Raw genomic sequence first — 13,852 nt, 5'->3', positions numbered from 1 at the left:
CTGCCCCACCAGCCCCAGAAGGAGCCGGAGAAGTGCAATGTTTGGAATAGAGCAGTGGCTCTGCGTCTCCAGTGCCACCTCTGGCCTTTCGAGAGGTGGACATCTGCTGGCCCTTCTCTACTCCACCACCTTCGTGGTGACCCGGCTCCCCACCAGCACCGCTCCTCCCGCTCCCGGACCTACCCACCAAGGCCTCCTTCGAGCAGCTTACCTGCAAACCCTCAGAGAGCGGATGAGGTTGGCCAATCACTAGCCGGCGCCTGCCTAAGTGCCCGCCCCTGGCCCACTCAGCTTTGCCCACCAGGGTGAGGCATCTGCCCGTGGCCCAATCAGCTTTGCCCACGAGAATGAGGCGCCCACCCTTGGTCCAATCAGCTAAGGCCGGGATGGAAGGCTCGGGAGGCTCGCCGACCTGGGCTGGTGTGGGCCAGCCCTCCCCAACAGTCCAAAGAGGACGTTGTTTCTGGTAGTTTCCCCCTGCTGGAGATTGAGACCTGGTGAGAGAAAAGTCAGGAAAGACTGTGCTTTACTTTCTCTAAATAATAGTAATAATAATAATGGGAGAGGAAAAATTGCCAACCCCTTTATTGAATTCTTGGTATGTGCCAGGTGCTGGTCTTACATACTTCATCTTACTTGATTTATACGGAATTCTGCTGATTCATCCAAATCCTCCTCCAAATGCCCTGGCTGCTGGGGAGGCTGACCCCCGTGGACCCTGTGGGCAGGGCCCCCTGGCCTTGGGCTTCCTGTGGTTCAACCGGTGGGAGGCATCGGTAGGAGGCAGGGGGGCGGGAGGAAGAAGAGAGCAGGGCCTGTGTTCCCCAGCCCCTGCCCTGCAGAGCTGAGTCTGATCCTAGACCGCAGCTACTCCTCTCTCAAGGTGTCTGACTCTCTAGGACTCTGTCCTTCTGGGTTCTAGTAAGTGCCCCCCAATACCCCCAGCCCACTGCCCCTATTGCTTAGGGCCTGGGGTAGTTACAGCTGGCTGCAACCCATCACTTTGCACATAGGTCCTTTGTATGTAAACGCTCCTTGAATAATCCTAGAATTATCTTATTTCAAAACCACCGCCTGTTTCCTGCTGGAACCTAATTGATCTCTCACCCCCACGAGGTAGTCGCTACTCTGCCTCCCTCTGCACACACGAGGAAGTCAACCCATAAGTGGGTTAAGGGATTTACCCAATGTCACACAGCAGAAGTGATAGTGAGGTTCCAAGTCCTGGCCTGTCTGATGCCACAGCCAAGCTCTCTCCATCAGTAAATTTGGCTCTGCCCGACTGACCTTGCAGGATTCGCCTCCCGGGGCTTCCGGGGACCACAGCCCAGGCCCCATCTGCGCCAGGTGACACCTGTCACGAGATGACCGGAAGTGACGGAGCAAACACTGGGTGGGATGAGCCAAGTTCGAGAGGGAGCACTGCCCTTCTGAGCCTCGGGGGTTGGGGGGGAATCTCCAGGAGCCGAAGAACAGGGAATAACAGACAGAGGAACAAAGGAAGAGGGCAGGGAGCCAGCCAAGATAAGAGGGGAGAAGGAAAAGGGAAGCAGCGAAGAAATACAGCTTTGGCCGCAGACACTCAAGAATGTTCCAGGAGATGGTTGAACGGGGAGCCGAGATCCAGTCGGACAAGTTAAGACGGGACTTTGCCTGGATTATCTCGGAGAGAAAGGAGAAGACAAGAGGTTGTAGGAGGCTGCGGGGTTACCTCTAAGATGCTATTTTTGACAGCAGGGGGGAAATTGAGGATTTGGAGGCCCAGTGAGATGGTCCCAGAGGTGGGGCCAGCAAGGCTCAGCATCAAAGGACGGTACTTGGAGCAGATGGCTAGGGGGCTGCCCTGAGGACGGCAGAGAAAAGCACTGACAGGTGTGCTGTGACCACTGGGCTGTAGGGACAAGGTGGGGGCGGGGGTGGTGGAGGACAGAGGAAAAGCTTGGCGGTATTCCAGGGAAACCAGGGATGAATCCCGCAAACTCTCCAGGGTGGCCAGAGGGGATCACGCGGGCTGGGCAGGGAGGAGGGGGGGGATGATGCAAAAGACTCAAGACTTGGGGGAAAAGGAGGAGAAATTCTAAGTGCTTAGAGGCAGGATGGGAAACTTAGGGAAAAGGAAAGAAAGGATAAGAAGGGGCCGTCCTTCAACCTTGACAATTGTCGTGGGTTGAATTGTGTTCCCCGTAAAAGATCTGTTACAGTCCTGACGCCCAGTCCCTCAGCATGTGCCTTTATTTGGAGATAAGGTGAGGGTTTTCTTCTGTCAAGTTATAATTGACATATAACATTGTATTCGTTGTGGATGATCCAACGTAATGGCTCCATAGATGTGTCTGTCGTGAAGTTATTACTCCAATAAGTTTCGTTACCATCCGTCACCACATAGAGTTGCACATTTTTTCTTGTGATGGGAACTTTATTTATGCTTTATTTTTTTAATGTTTCTTTTTCATTTTTTTTTTTCAAGAGAGGGAGGGCAAGTGGGGGAGGGGCGGAGGAGGACAGAGGATCCGAAGCGGGCTCTGTGCTGTAAGATGCAGGGCTCGAACTCCTAAACTGTGAGACCATGACCTGAGCTGACGTCAGACTCTTAATAGCCTGAGCCCCCCGGGTGCCCCTGAGAGCTTTAAATATCTACTCTCTTCGCAGCTTGCAAATGCGCAATGCAGGACGGTTAACCAGAGTCACTGTGTTGCACATTATATCCCCAGAACTTGATCGTGTGGCTGGAAGTTTCTACTTTTTGATCACCTTCACCCGGTTCCCCCACCTCCCATCCCTGCGTCTGGTAACCACACATCTGTTCTCTTTAACCTGTAAGTTTAGTGTGTTTTTGTTGGTTGGCTGTTTGTTTTTAGATTCTGCGTGTAAGTGAGATCATACGACATTTGTCTGAGTTCTTTTACTCCGACATGTTTTACTTAGTATAAGGCCCTTAGGTTCCATCTATGTTGTTGCAGATGGCAGGATTTCCTTCTTTCCTATGGCCGAATCATATCCCATTGTGTACGTATATACCACATCTCCCTCGTCCGTTCGTCCGATGATGGACACTTAGGTTGTTTCCATGTCTTGGCTATCCTCGTGGCGATAGAGTCTTTACCGAGGAGATCAAGTCACGATGAGGTCATTAGGGTGGGCCATAATTCAACATGACTGTGTCCTTATAAGAAGGGGAAAATTGGGGGCGCCTGGGTGGCTCAGTTGGTTAAGCATCTGACTCTTGATCTCAGCCAGGTCTTGATCTCATGGTTTGTGAGTTCGAGTCCCTGCATCGGGCTCTATACTGACAGCAGGGAGCCTGCTTGGGATTCTCTCTCTCCCTCTGCCTCTCCCCTGCTTATGTGCTCCCTCTCTCTCTCTCTCTCTCTCTCTCTCTCAAAATAAACATTAAAAAATAAAAACAGGTGTTTGCAAGTCCATGAATTTCCAGGTGTTCTACCATTAAAAAAAAAAAAAGGTGGGGGGCTGAACTGGGACACAGGTGCACAGAGGGAAAACCATGGGAAGAGGGAGGGTTGGGGCAGAGTAGATAATCTGCAAGCCAGGGAACACCAAAGATCACCAGCAACACCAAAAGCTAGGAAGGGGCAGGACAGAAAGATTCTCCTTCAGGTTTCCGAGGGTCTATGGCCCTGCCAACATCTTGAGTTCAGACTTTTGGCCTCCGGAGCTGTGAGAGAATAAATACCCATTTGTGGCACTTTGTTACGGCTGCCCTAGGACACGAAGGCAGCAATTAGGACAGCAGAGGTCAACAGGAAGGGGCAGCAAATGCCCGGTGTGGCCAGCTGGCGTGGGCCCTGGGAGTACAGTGGCCACGAGGGGCTCTCAAGCCATGGAAGGAAAGCCGCAGGAAGTATTCCAACAACATCGCTTCATCTGCCGCCGCTGCTGTTCACACGTTCCCTCTGCCAGAACATTCTCCCCGCGACTTTACCTCGGGAGCAATCCTCCCCCTCTGGGAAGACGGGGGCCCAAGGCTCTCTCCTTTCTGAGACGTTTCCTCCTTCCGGCCTCTCTGAGACTCGTCCTCTTGCTGCCCAGCTACGGTGGACGCCACCTGGGGAAGGTGCCACAGCTGCCCGCCTCACCTGACACCCGGACACCAATTTGCTCACCTGCCCTCCTCCTGCCTACCTGTTGGCCTCCACCTCGCTTTCTGCTCCCAGGGTCTGACACAGCACCGGCTCCCGGGAGGAAGGACCCTGACATGCCCTCGATGCTTCCTCCCTCGCTCCCGCAACATCGGGAGCAGGACGCCCAGACAATGATGTTTTTATACTTCTCAAAACCGTTTTAAATGACTCGTTAGGCAATCACATGCTTAATATTGCCGGGAAATGGTCCCTAAATGCCAGAGTGGGAGAAAGCAGTTTTCAGAGTACAGGAAATGATACAGTTTTTGTTCAAGTCTCCAGTTCACTTCTAAATGGAGAAACAGAATATTCCCAAATCCATAAAAAAAAAAAAAAAATTGATAGATAATACAGATGTTCCTTGCTTTACAAAATAGATTGTCCCCGCAATATTGGGTGTAAATCAAATTTCTTAAAATCGAATTACATTGGCAATGCACCATGGGAGCGTGCTTTTAAAAGGAATCCTGCAATGAATTCTTTTGTAAATCAAAGAGACGCTCATTCATTTGGTCCTTCAGTCATTTATTTATTCCAGCAGTTCTCAGCCCTGGCCAAACATCAGAATCACCTGGGGAGCTTTTAAAAAATAGACCATATTGAGGCCCCACCCCTAGAGAGTTCCTTTTAATTGGTCTGGGGTGGGGCCCAGGCCTCAGTATTTTTAAAAACTCCCAGAAGATTCTGATGTGCGGCCAGGCTGGAGAACCACTGGTTTATTCAATAAACATTTATTAAGAAGCCTCTAAGTCAGGCCTGGACGAAGAGCTGGGAATTGAGTGGCTGGTAATAAGACACAACTTGTTTCCTCCCAGGAGCTTAGAGTCTAGAGGCCAGTGCAGGTACATTAAGCAGACAATTTCCCTTGCAGGGCGAAGGCTGGGACTAATACATGGGCATTTGTCTCCTTTATAAATTTAGACCCTTCCTATAGCTGATTGGGCTTTTCCTATCAACGGAGACATCGTTAAACAACATCTTCAAGACTGGTTTATGCGATACATTGCAACACAGGTTTCTTTTGCTCAGTGGTTCTTTGTCTTGCGTCCCTCTCTCTCTATCTTTCAGCGTTTCTGGGACCTCGTGTTTTCGACAGGTCTCTTCAACATCGTAGAATTCCATCTTACTAAATTCACTCGGGAAAATCTCAGTCTTTTAGCAGATGAGTTTGATGCATTTACATTTGCTGCCTGTGTGTGAGCTGACTTCTGCCACCTGGGCCTGTGTTCTCTACTTCCTGTGGTTCCCACTGCTTCTCCCGGGTCTCTTTTCCTGCTTTGCAAGTGGGGTCAAGCCTTCGTTAGTTTCTTTGCCCCTTTTAATTATTTGCAAGTTATTCCTTTTGTTCATCTTTGGGTCTGACCTCACGTGTTTCAACTGACGTGCTTAACGTCTAAATTAAAAAATACTTCTCTCGGGGCGCCTGGGTGGCTCAGTCAGTTACGTTGTCTCACTCTTGATCTCAGCTCAGGTGCTGATCTCGGGGTCATGAGTTCAAGCCCTGTGCCGGGCTCTGCAATGGGGGTGAAGCCCACTTAAAAAAAAAAAAAAAATCCTTCAGGACAATATAATGATGTGAGAATGTTTGAACTCTGATCTCTCACTGCTCAGTTTTCATCTCTTTATTTTTTTGTCCAGTATCTTTCTTCCTTCTTGTGTTTAAAACTCACCTACGGCCGCCTAGGTGGCTCAGACTGTTGTGCGTCCAACTTTGGCTCAGGTCATGATCTCACGGTTTGTAAGTTTGAGCCTCACGTCGGGCTCTCTGTTGTCAGCACAGAGCCCCCTTCGGATCTTCTGTCCCCCTCTGTCCCTCTGCTGCTCCCTGGCTCATGCTCTCTCTTTCTCTCGAAAATAAACAAAAAAATTCCCCGAAACCATTTTTTTCATTTTATACAATGTTTATATAGATTTAGCAACACATTTGCTAATTTTGTTCCTTGACATTGCTTCTTGAATCCCACTCCTTTCTTTTTTTTTTTTAATTTTTTTTTTAACGTTTATTTATTTTTGAGACAGAGAGAGAGACAGAGCATGAACGGGGGAGGGGCAGAGAGAGAGGGAGACACAGAATCGGAAGCAGGCTCCAGGCTCTGAGCTGTCAGCAAAGAGCCCGATGCGGGGCTCGAACCCACGGACTGTGAGATCGTGACCTGAGCTGAAGTCGGACGCTTAACTGACTGAGCCACCCAGGCATCCCCCCACTCCTTTCTTTATTGGATCCAATGTTTCTCTCTTTGCGGTAGGTTTTTATTGAGGTCCACAATCGCTGATATGCGTTTCTGAGGTTGAAGCTCTAATAATCAAAAATTATTCAAAACATTTTCTACAGAAATATTAATGTTATTTGGTTAGGAGAATCTTCCCCCAGACTGCACTGCAGTATTATATGTGACCTGTTGCTAAAATGTGACCCGGGGGGCTCAGTTGGTGAAGCGGTTGACTCTTGATCTCTGCTCAGGTCATGACCTCACAGTTCGTGGGTTCGAGCCCCCCATCAGGCTCTGTGCCGACTCAACACTCACAGCGTGGGGCCTGCTTAGTATTCTCTGTCTCTCCCTCTTTGTCCTTACCCTGCCCTCGCTCTCTCTCTCTCTCTCTCTCTCTCTCTCAAATAAATAAATAATTAAAACAAAGTTGTTTAACGTGAACAATTTTAGGCTGCCTTCTGCGACAACTCAGCACTCCGGGTCATGAAGGAGACCAAAGTCTGGCTGGGTGCTGGGAAGACTTAGGGGTGGGAGGCCTTTTCATCCATAGTTTCTTTTCTTTTTCTTTTTTTTAAATTGTTCTTTAACGCTTACTCTTTTTTTGAGAGAGAGACAGAGACAGAGCGTGAGCAGGGGAGGGGCAGAGGGAGAGGGAGACACAGAATCCGAAGCAGGCTCCAGGCTCTGATCTGTCAGCACAGAGCCCGATGCGGGGCTCAAACCCAGGAACCACGAGATCATGACCTGAGCCGAAGTCAGAGGCTTAACCGACTGAGCCACTGGGATGCCCCGGTAGTTTCTTTATATATTGTCAATTTGAAAAACAAACAGAATGCTAAGTGGTAAGTATGATCTACTTCCAAATGTATGAAAAAACAGATGTGTGTGTGTGCGTGTGTGTGTGTGTGTGTGTGCATGGAAACACAAAAACTGGTGGAAAGGAGGCAGTTCCGGTGACAACCCTTTTGTGCGGCTCACCTTTCTTCTCCCACATGCATCCCCCCTCTTCAATTTACAAAAGCGAATTAATAGGAAATGAGCAGCAACATCAACAAAATATCTCTTTGCTCGGTCTCGTACCATTCCCCTCTGGCCTTCAACAAAAACCACCGTCCTGCCCTTCTTGCAGAAAGGAGGCTATGGATGATGCGGTCTGGGTTTTCCCAATTGCCTTCAAAAGGACTTCGGTTTAAAACCCAAGGCTTTTAAACGCCCTTTGAAGAGATGCTCTCGTCGGTGCCCCAGCCTTTGGACAGCGACCCGCAGGCCCCAAGAACTCTGACCGGGTCACATACTCCCCTCGGGAGGTGAGGCACTTGGGTCCATGCTCTTTGGTACTGGACCCACCAAGAGGTGGGGGGGTGGGGGGGATGGCCTTCCAGGGACACGAGGGCACTCAGTGACCCGGGTAGGGGGTGGTGAAGCAGTGAGCAGGTTGCCGTGGGCTCCCATGGGCTCCAACAGCACATGCCCCGCAGGGCAGGGAGCGTGGGTGACCCCAGAGAAGGCGGACCCTCTACATCCTGCGTCTGGTAGGAAGAACCGAGTTATGTCAGACCTGCTCTTTGGAAGGAGCTGTCGGGGGTGGAGGGGGCCGGTGCGGGAGGCCTGCCAGGGTACTGGGGGGACCGCCTCCCTGCAAGCCAGGCCGAGTCCCCACGAGGCTGCCCGGAAAAGTCGGGGAGAGCACGCGCATCAAACAGTGTTGCCTATTGCGTTCCGGTCTTTGATCACGTTTCCCGTCCTTATCTCTAGCTCTTGTTTGCCGGAACCTTCCTCTGCTCTCTTCCTCGGATGGATTTCACCACCTCCTCACCCTCTTTTTACAAGCCTTCCTCTTTTTCAAAAAGTCTTTCATTTAGGAGATGTAACGGGGTGTGGGGTGAAGGGGCATTAGAAAATTATGCCGGCAGCTTTTATGTGCATGAGGGAGGCATGGATCACCTCGGGAAAGACGTTTCTTCTCCTGGTTTTCCTCTTTGTAAATGTTGCTACTTTTTAGTCCTCCAGGAACGCACTGCATGCATATATTTTCAGTATAAAGAAATTTTTTTAATTGCAGGTAAAGCGAAAGTCCTTCTGATCCCCCCCCACCCCCGGCGCCCACAATCCTGTTCTCTTCCTCGGGGGGAACTCAAGGAAGGAATTTGACGAGTCTGATTTTCCCCGATCTGTCTGAATATATTTCGTAGGTAGATAAAATCCCGTAGGAGTGTCGAACATTGTTTTGTGTTCGTGCGTGTGTTTGTTTTTCGTAAGGTGCCCATCCTTCACGACTCATCTTTGCAACTTGCCCTTTTGGTCAACATTTTTGTCTTGAGCGGATCTCCACACCAGCCCTTGGAGACGGGCCTCCTCGGTCTCAGCGCTCTTGGGTTAACTGCATGGTTCTGAGCAGTCGACGTGACTGCCACCCGTCCACTATCTGCTTTGCTCCCGGAACCCAATTATGTTGGGGTCTTAGTGGGCTCAGGCTGCCATAACAAAGTGCCACAGACCGGGAGGCTTAAACTGCAGAAATGTATTTCCTCCCAGCTCTGGAGGCTGGAAGTCTGAGATCAGGCGGCCGGCAAATCCAGTTTCTGGTGACAGCTTGCATCCTGGTTTGGAGAGGTGGCTGGGCTCGCCCTGTGTCCACCTGTGGCTTCTTCTTTGCGTGCCTTGGGGTGGAGGAGGAGGGAGAGACAGATCTCTTTTTCTCTTCTAATAAGGCCACCAGGCAAATCCAAGTAGGGCCCTGTGCTTATGACTTCATTCAACCTTCATTACCTTCTAAAACCCTACTTCCAGGGGCGCCTGGGTGGTTCAGTCGGTTGAGTGTCCGACTTCAGCTCAGGTCATGATCTCGTGGTCTGTGAGTTCGAGCCCCACGTCGGGCTCTATGCTGACTGCTCAGAGCCTGGAGCCTGCTTGGGATTCTGTGTGTCCCTCTCTCTGCCCCTCCCCTGCTTGTGCTCTGTCTCTCTCTATCTCTCAAAAAAACGAATAAACAAATATTTTAAACCCTACTTCCAAACACAGTCACATGGGGGCTGAGGACTTCAACACAGGAATTTGGGGGGCAGACAGTCCCTCCCAGTTGGAGTGGCGAGGGAATGCCTCTAGAAAGGATTCCCCCTTGTATCTCGTACCCCTGGCTACAGCTCAGTCATGGCTTGTGAGGTTTATTATTTATTTATTTGGCAAGTCCCTACTGATAAGCCGGGTGACCTCGGGCGGATCACGGAGACAATGCTAGTGAGCGCTGAGCACTCACCACCTGACAGGCACGGCTCGAGCACTTTCCGTGCATCGTTATCTCTTGTACTCCTCCCAAGCCCCAGGGGTAGGTACAACTGTTAGCCCATTTTCCGGGTCGGGGAACCGATGCACAGGGAGGTGAAACAGATCACCATGGGTGACGCTGCTAGAGAGCAGTCGTCCTGAGGTTACCTGAGGTCGTCCTGAGTCGTCCTGAGGTCCTGAGGTTACCCCTGCCCTTGTTACCCGCCGAACGGGCGGCCCGGGCGCACCGAAATGAGGAAATGGGCGGATGGGCTTAGCGCACGCTGGCTGCTCCGTCAACTGGGGCTGTCGCCGTTGCCTGCCCCGCCGCCCCCTCCCCAACTCATCGTTACCGTCCTCCCCCCGGGATGTGCAGGGAAGCTTCCCCTGACACGCACCGGGCAGTTCTCCTAGGAGGCCAGCCCTGTGCTTGGGAGTCTGAAGTTTCCAGCCCTGCCCTCTTCTTGTGTGACCGTCGACCACCCTGTGCCGGCGTTTGCTCCTCTTTCAAACAAAACTGATGGCGCCTAATTCCTGGGATGACAGGGCAGATTCAATAAAATAAAACACACGTTGATTGAAATATATTTCGCCGTTGCAAAACATGCAGAAAATTTGGGTCTCCAGTGGCAAGGAATTAGAAGACCCTTGTCCTTTCGGTGGTGAAATGCTAATTCCCAGCCGCAACGGTGACCTTCCAGGTGCCAGGCACCGTGCTGGCGACCTGACACGCACTAGTGCCGCCCCGAAAGGGTCCCTCCCCCTTTTTTTTTTTAAAGGTTTATTTATTTTTGAGAGACAGAGAGCGTGAGCAGGAGAGGGGCAGGGAGAGATGGGGGGGGTGCAGAGGCTTCAAAGCAGGCTCCGTTGCCGACAGCCGCAAGCCTGATTCGGAGCTCGAACTCACGAACCGCGAGATCATGACCTGAGCCGAAGTCGGGAGCCCCAACCGGCTGAGCCACCCGGGCGCCCCAAAGGCGCCCCCTTTTAGAAGTGAGGAATCTGAACTTCCAAGAGTTTAAACGAATATCCCGCGTAGGTCCCCCGTAGGAAAGCAGACGGGGGCTCCGCCTCCAACTCTGGCCCCGGGCGGCTCCAAAGCTTCCGTGTTTTATCTTGAAAAGAGAACTTCAACTCGGATGTGCTGTTTCCCCCCCCCCCCCCCATTATCCACTCCAGGCCACCAGAGGAAGCAGAACATGATTCTTGCTCCTTTTCGGTTCCTCTAGAAAGGAACCTGGGAGTCCCAGCTGCCGCCCATATGAGCCTCTGGGCAGAAGCTGTCCGCGGTGTTTGCGTAAATGCGCACCGCCTGCGTGCCAGGGCGGGGGTGGGGGGAGCGCTGGCGAGCCAGGGGGGGGGGGGCGGTGGGGGGATGGGGGGGGGTGTCCCAAAGCAAAGGGAACGTGCTGGAGAAACAGAGACAGCAGGACGAGCCCCTCCCTCTGGAGGGCTCTGAAAGTTTGCCTCGCCTCCCAGGACCCCCTGTTTTGAAGCCTGGGGAGGACAAGATGAGGCACCAGCAGGCCTGAGTGACAGGTGGCTCTCAGGAGCCCACGGCGATTCTTGCCCACCGCTCGCTTTTTTTCTGGAAACTGCACGGCCCAAGGTTCTGTTTTCGGCTAGATTCCTGACAATTCGACCGACTCGGGGGCAGGTTGGGGTCGAGCCCTGGAGGGCCTCACCCCACCTCACCCAGAGGGCACCAGCCGCCTCAGGGCTTAGTGCAGCTCAGCCCTTTCTACTTGTGGATAGGTGACCTCAGACACGTCGCTTCCTCGCTGTCAGCCTGGATTTCTTGAGCCTGAAAATGGGATCGGTGCTCAGATTCAAGGGGATGGTGTAGGCCAGGTGCCTGATGTCTGGTGCTGAGCTCAGCACAGCCTGAGCCCCTGGGGAACCGGTAGATCCCCTCCTTCTCTCATTTGGCGTTCTGCGTGTTTGTCCACCTCCAGACGCCATGCTCACGCAGGGACCGAGGTCCTGCCACCTGGGCCTCTTCCCCTGACTGGGCTCTGTGGGGGCAAAGGGGGCCTGGAAGGACCCCCGGCTTCAGAGCCGCAAGTGGCCCCACAGGAGATGTGGGCAGGAAGTGGCAGGAGAGGAATGGGGGGTACGGATTCTGGGCCCCTCTGGTGCCTCTCCCCTCCTGGGGTCCCAAGTCCTCAAAAGAAGTTGGACCAGACAGACTGGATTGGACAAACTTGCACATTTGGAGGCTTTTGGGAAACAGAAACTGAGCGTCAAGGCACACCTTGTCTATCCCCGAACCAAAATTCTAAACTGAGCTCCCTTCTCTTCGGATTTCCCAAGAAAATCTGCCGTCAAATCGAATCTCGTATGGCTGGTTTTGTGCATTCGTTCTTTCAAAATATATCCCAAACCCAACCCTTTCTTTCCTCCTTCGCTGCTGCCACCTCGGCCCGTCCCCATCGTCTCTTAGCAGATGGCTGCGACAGCCCCTAACTGGTCCTTCTGCAGCCTTGCATCAGATCAGGTCCTTCCTCTGCTCAATAACCTTCAGTGGCTCCCCATTTCCCATTTATTTATTTATTTATTCTGAGAGAGAGAGAGAGAGAGAGAGCGAGCAAGCATGAGCAGGGGAGGGGCAGAGAGAGAATCTCAAGCAGGCAGGGTCCAGACTCATGAACCGTGAGATCATGACCTGGGCCAGATCAAGAGTCGGACGCTTAACTAACTGAGCCACCCGGGCTCCCCATCCCTGTTTCCTACTTAATACTGCAGACTGGTCCGTCTTCCAGCCTTTCCCCACCTCCCTGACCCTGTCCTGCGGGCTCCTCTCCTCACATCTTCTAACCTGCTGTGGTGTTCTCATTTACTGTGTTCACTCTTTGTCTGCCACTGACTGCGCTCTCCAAAAGGGCGGCAGTCAAATACTTTGGGTAATTAATCAGTTTCCACCCTCTGCTCTAGCTTTTCTGGTTCTCGTGATCTGCCGCCTGGCTGTCACCCTAAAAGTTTCCTTAGTCCTGTGCTAAACTATTTCAGGGGCACCTGGGTGGCTCAGGTGGTTAAGCGTCCAACTCTTGATTTCGGCTCAGGTCGTGATCTCATGGTTCGTGAGATCGAGTCCCCCACTCGATCATGTTCGATTGGGAATGTTGCAGAGATTGTTCCATTGTTCCATCATCTTTTTTTTTTCCCTAAGTTTACTTATCTATCTCGACAGAGACAGTGCGAGTGGGAGAGGGGCAGAGAGAGAGGAGACAGAGAATCCCAAGCAGGCTCTGGGCTGCCGACGCAGAGCCTGATGCGGGGCCTGAACTCGCAAAAGTGCAAGATAGCAACCTGAGCAGAAACCGAGTCGACGCTGAACCGATTGAGCCTCCCGGGCGCCCACCGCCCCCCATCATATTTTACCTTCCGATTACTGATAAATTCAGTGCCTCTGTGATTGATGATTCTGTGCGGGTGACCTGCCCTTCCCATCTCCTGGAAGCACTTGAGATCCCTGTGTCCCTGGCTTTCTAAAATTTCTTTATGATGTGCCTTGGCAAACACCTTTGATTCCTACGGCGAGCTGGGTCTTCCGTGGGACATTTCGATCCAGAAACTCATTTGATTGTAATCTGCTGACCTTAATTACATTCCTTGATCCTTAAAAAGTGTTCTTTTCTCAACTCTCTCATCCTCTGGAAATTCTCCTAATTCGATATCGGACCTCCTGCACGAGCTTCTCGTTTGCTCCCTGTCTTGCTGTCGTATTTTCCAGAATGTTACCTCAATTATATCTTCCAAACCTTGACTGGATTTTCATTTGAAGTGGGTTTGAGTTTCTAAGAGCTCTATAAATGACATCCTGTTCTTGGATATGCTATTTTCTCTTATCTCTCCGAGGATATTGGTGTTTTTGAAGTCTCTATCCCCGATGTGTTCCTTTGTTCTGTTTGCTGGTTTTAGTGCTTTCCTCAAAGGTCTGGTGATTCTTGTCTGTCTGTTCGTGTTTTAGATTGTTCTAAAAAAGGGGGGGATGGGGAGCTTTGGAGGCAGGGGTGGGCCTTGTTGCGGGGGGGGGGGTGCTCTCTACAGAATTATGGCTGTTGAGTAGCTGGGGTTATTTTTTTCCCAGACTAGTCAGTTTCTCCAGAGAAGTCTGCTACCACCTCATGCTTGTGGAAAATGCTGCCCGCATCCTGGGAGCCTAGATGGAGGAGGGTAGGGGTCCCACCATTTTGAATGCCAACTCTTTTCAATATGGCCCCTGTTTTCAATATGGCA

At 51.7% G+C, this 13,852-nt stretch overlaps 1 long non-coding RNA gene across 2 annotated transcripts in view; it reads left to right on the top strand.

Moving 5' to 3' along the window:
• The first annotated feature begins 417 nt into the window (after positions 1 to 417).
• The window catches only part of LOC122239304, a 30,244-nt gene continuing 16,809 nt past the window's right edge, over positions 418 to 13,852 (top strand). For both annotated transcript variants that reach the window (XR_006218268.1, XR_006218267.1), the window contains exon 1: positions 418 to 497. This is a non-coding gene — a long non-coding RNA (uncharacterized LOC122239304). The remainder of the gene's footprint in view (positions 498 to 13,852) is intronic.

Source organism: Panthera tigris, chromosome B3 (genome assembly GCF_018350195.1).
Source record: "Panthera tigris isolate Pti1 chromosome B3, P.tigris_Pti1_mat1.1, whole genome shotgun sequence".
NCBI classification, from domain to species: Eukaryota; Metazoa; Chordata; class Mammalia; order Carnivora; family Felidae; genus Panthera; species Panthera tigris.
This window is presented reverse-complemented; position numbering and strand designations above follow the sequence as displayed.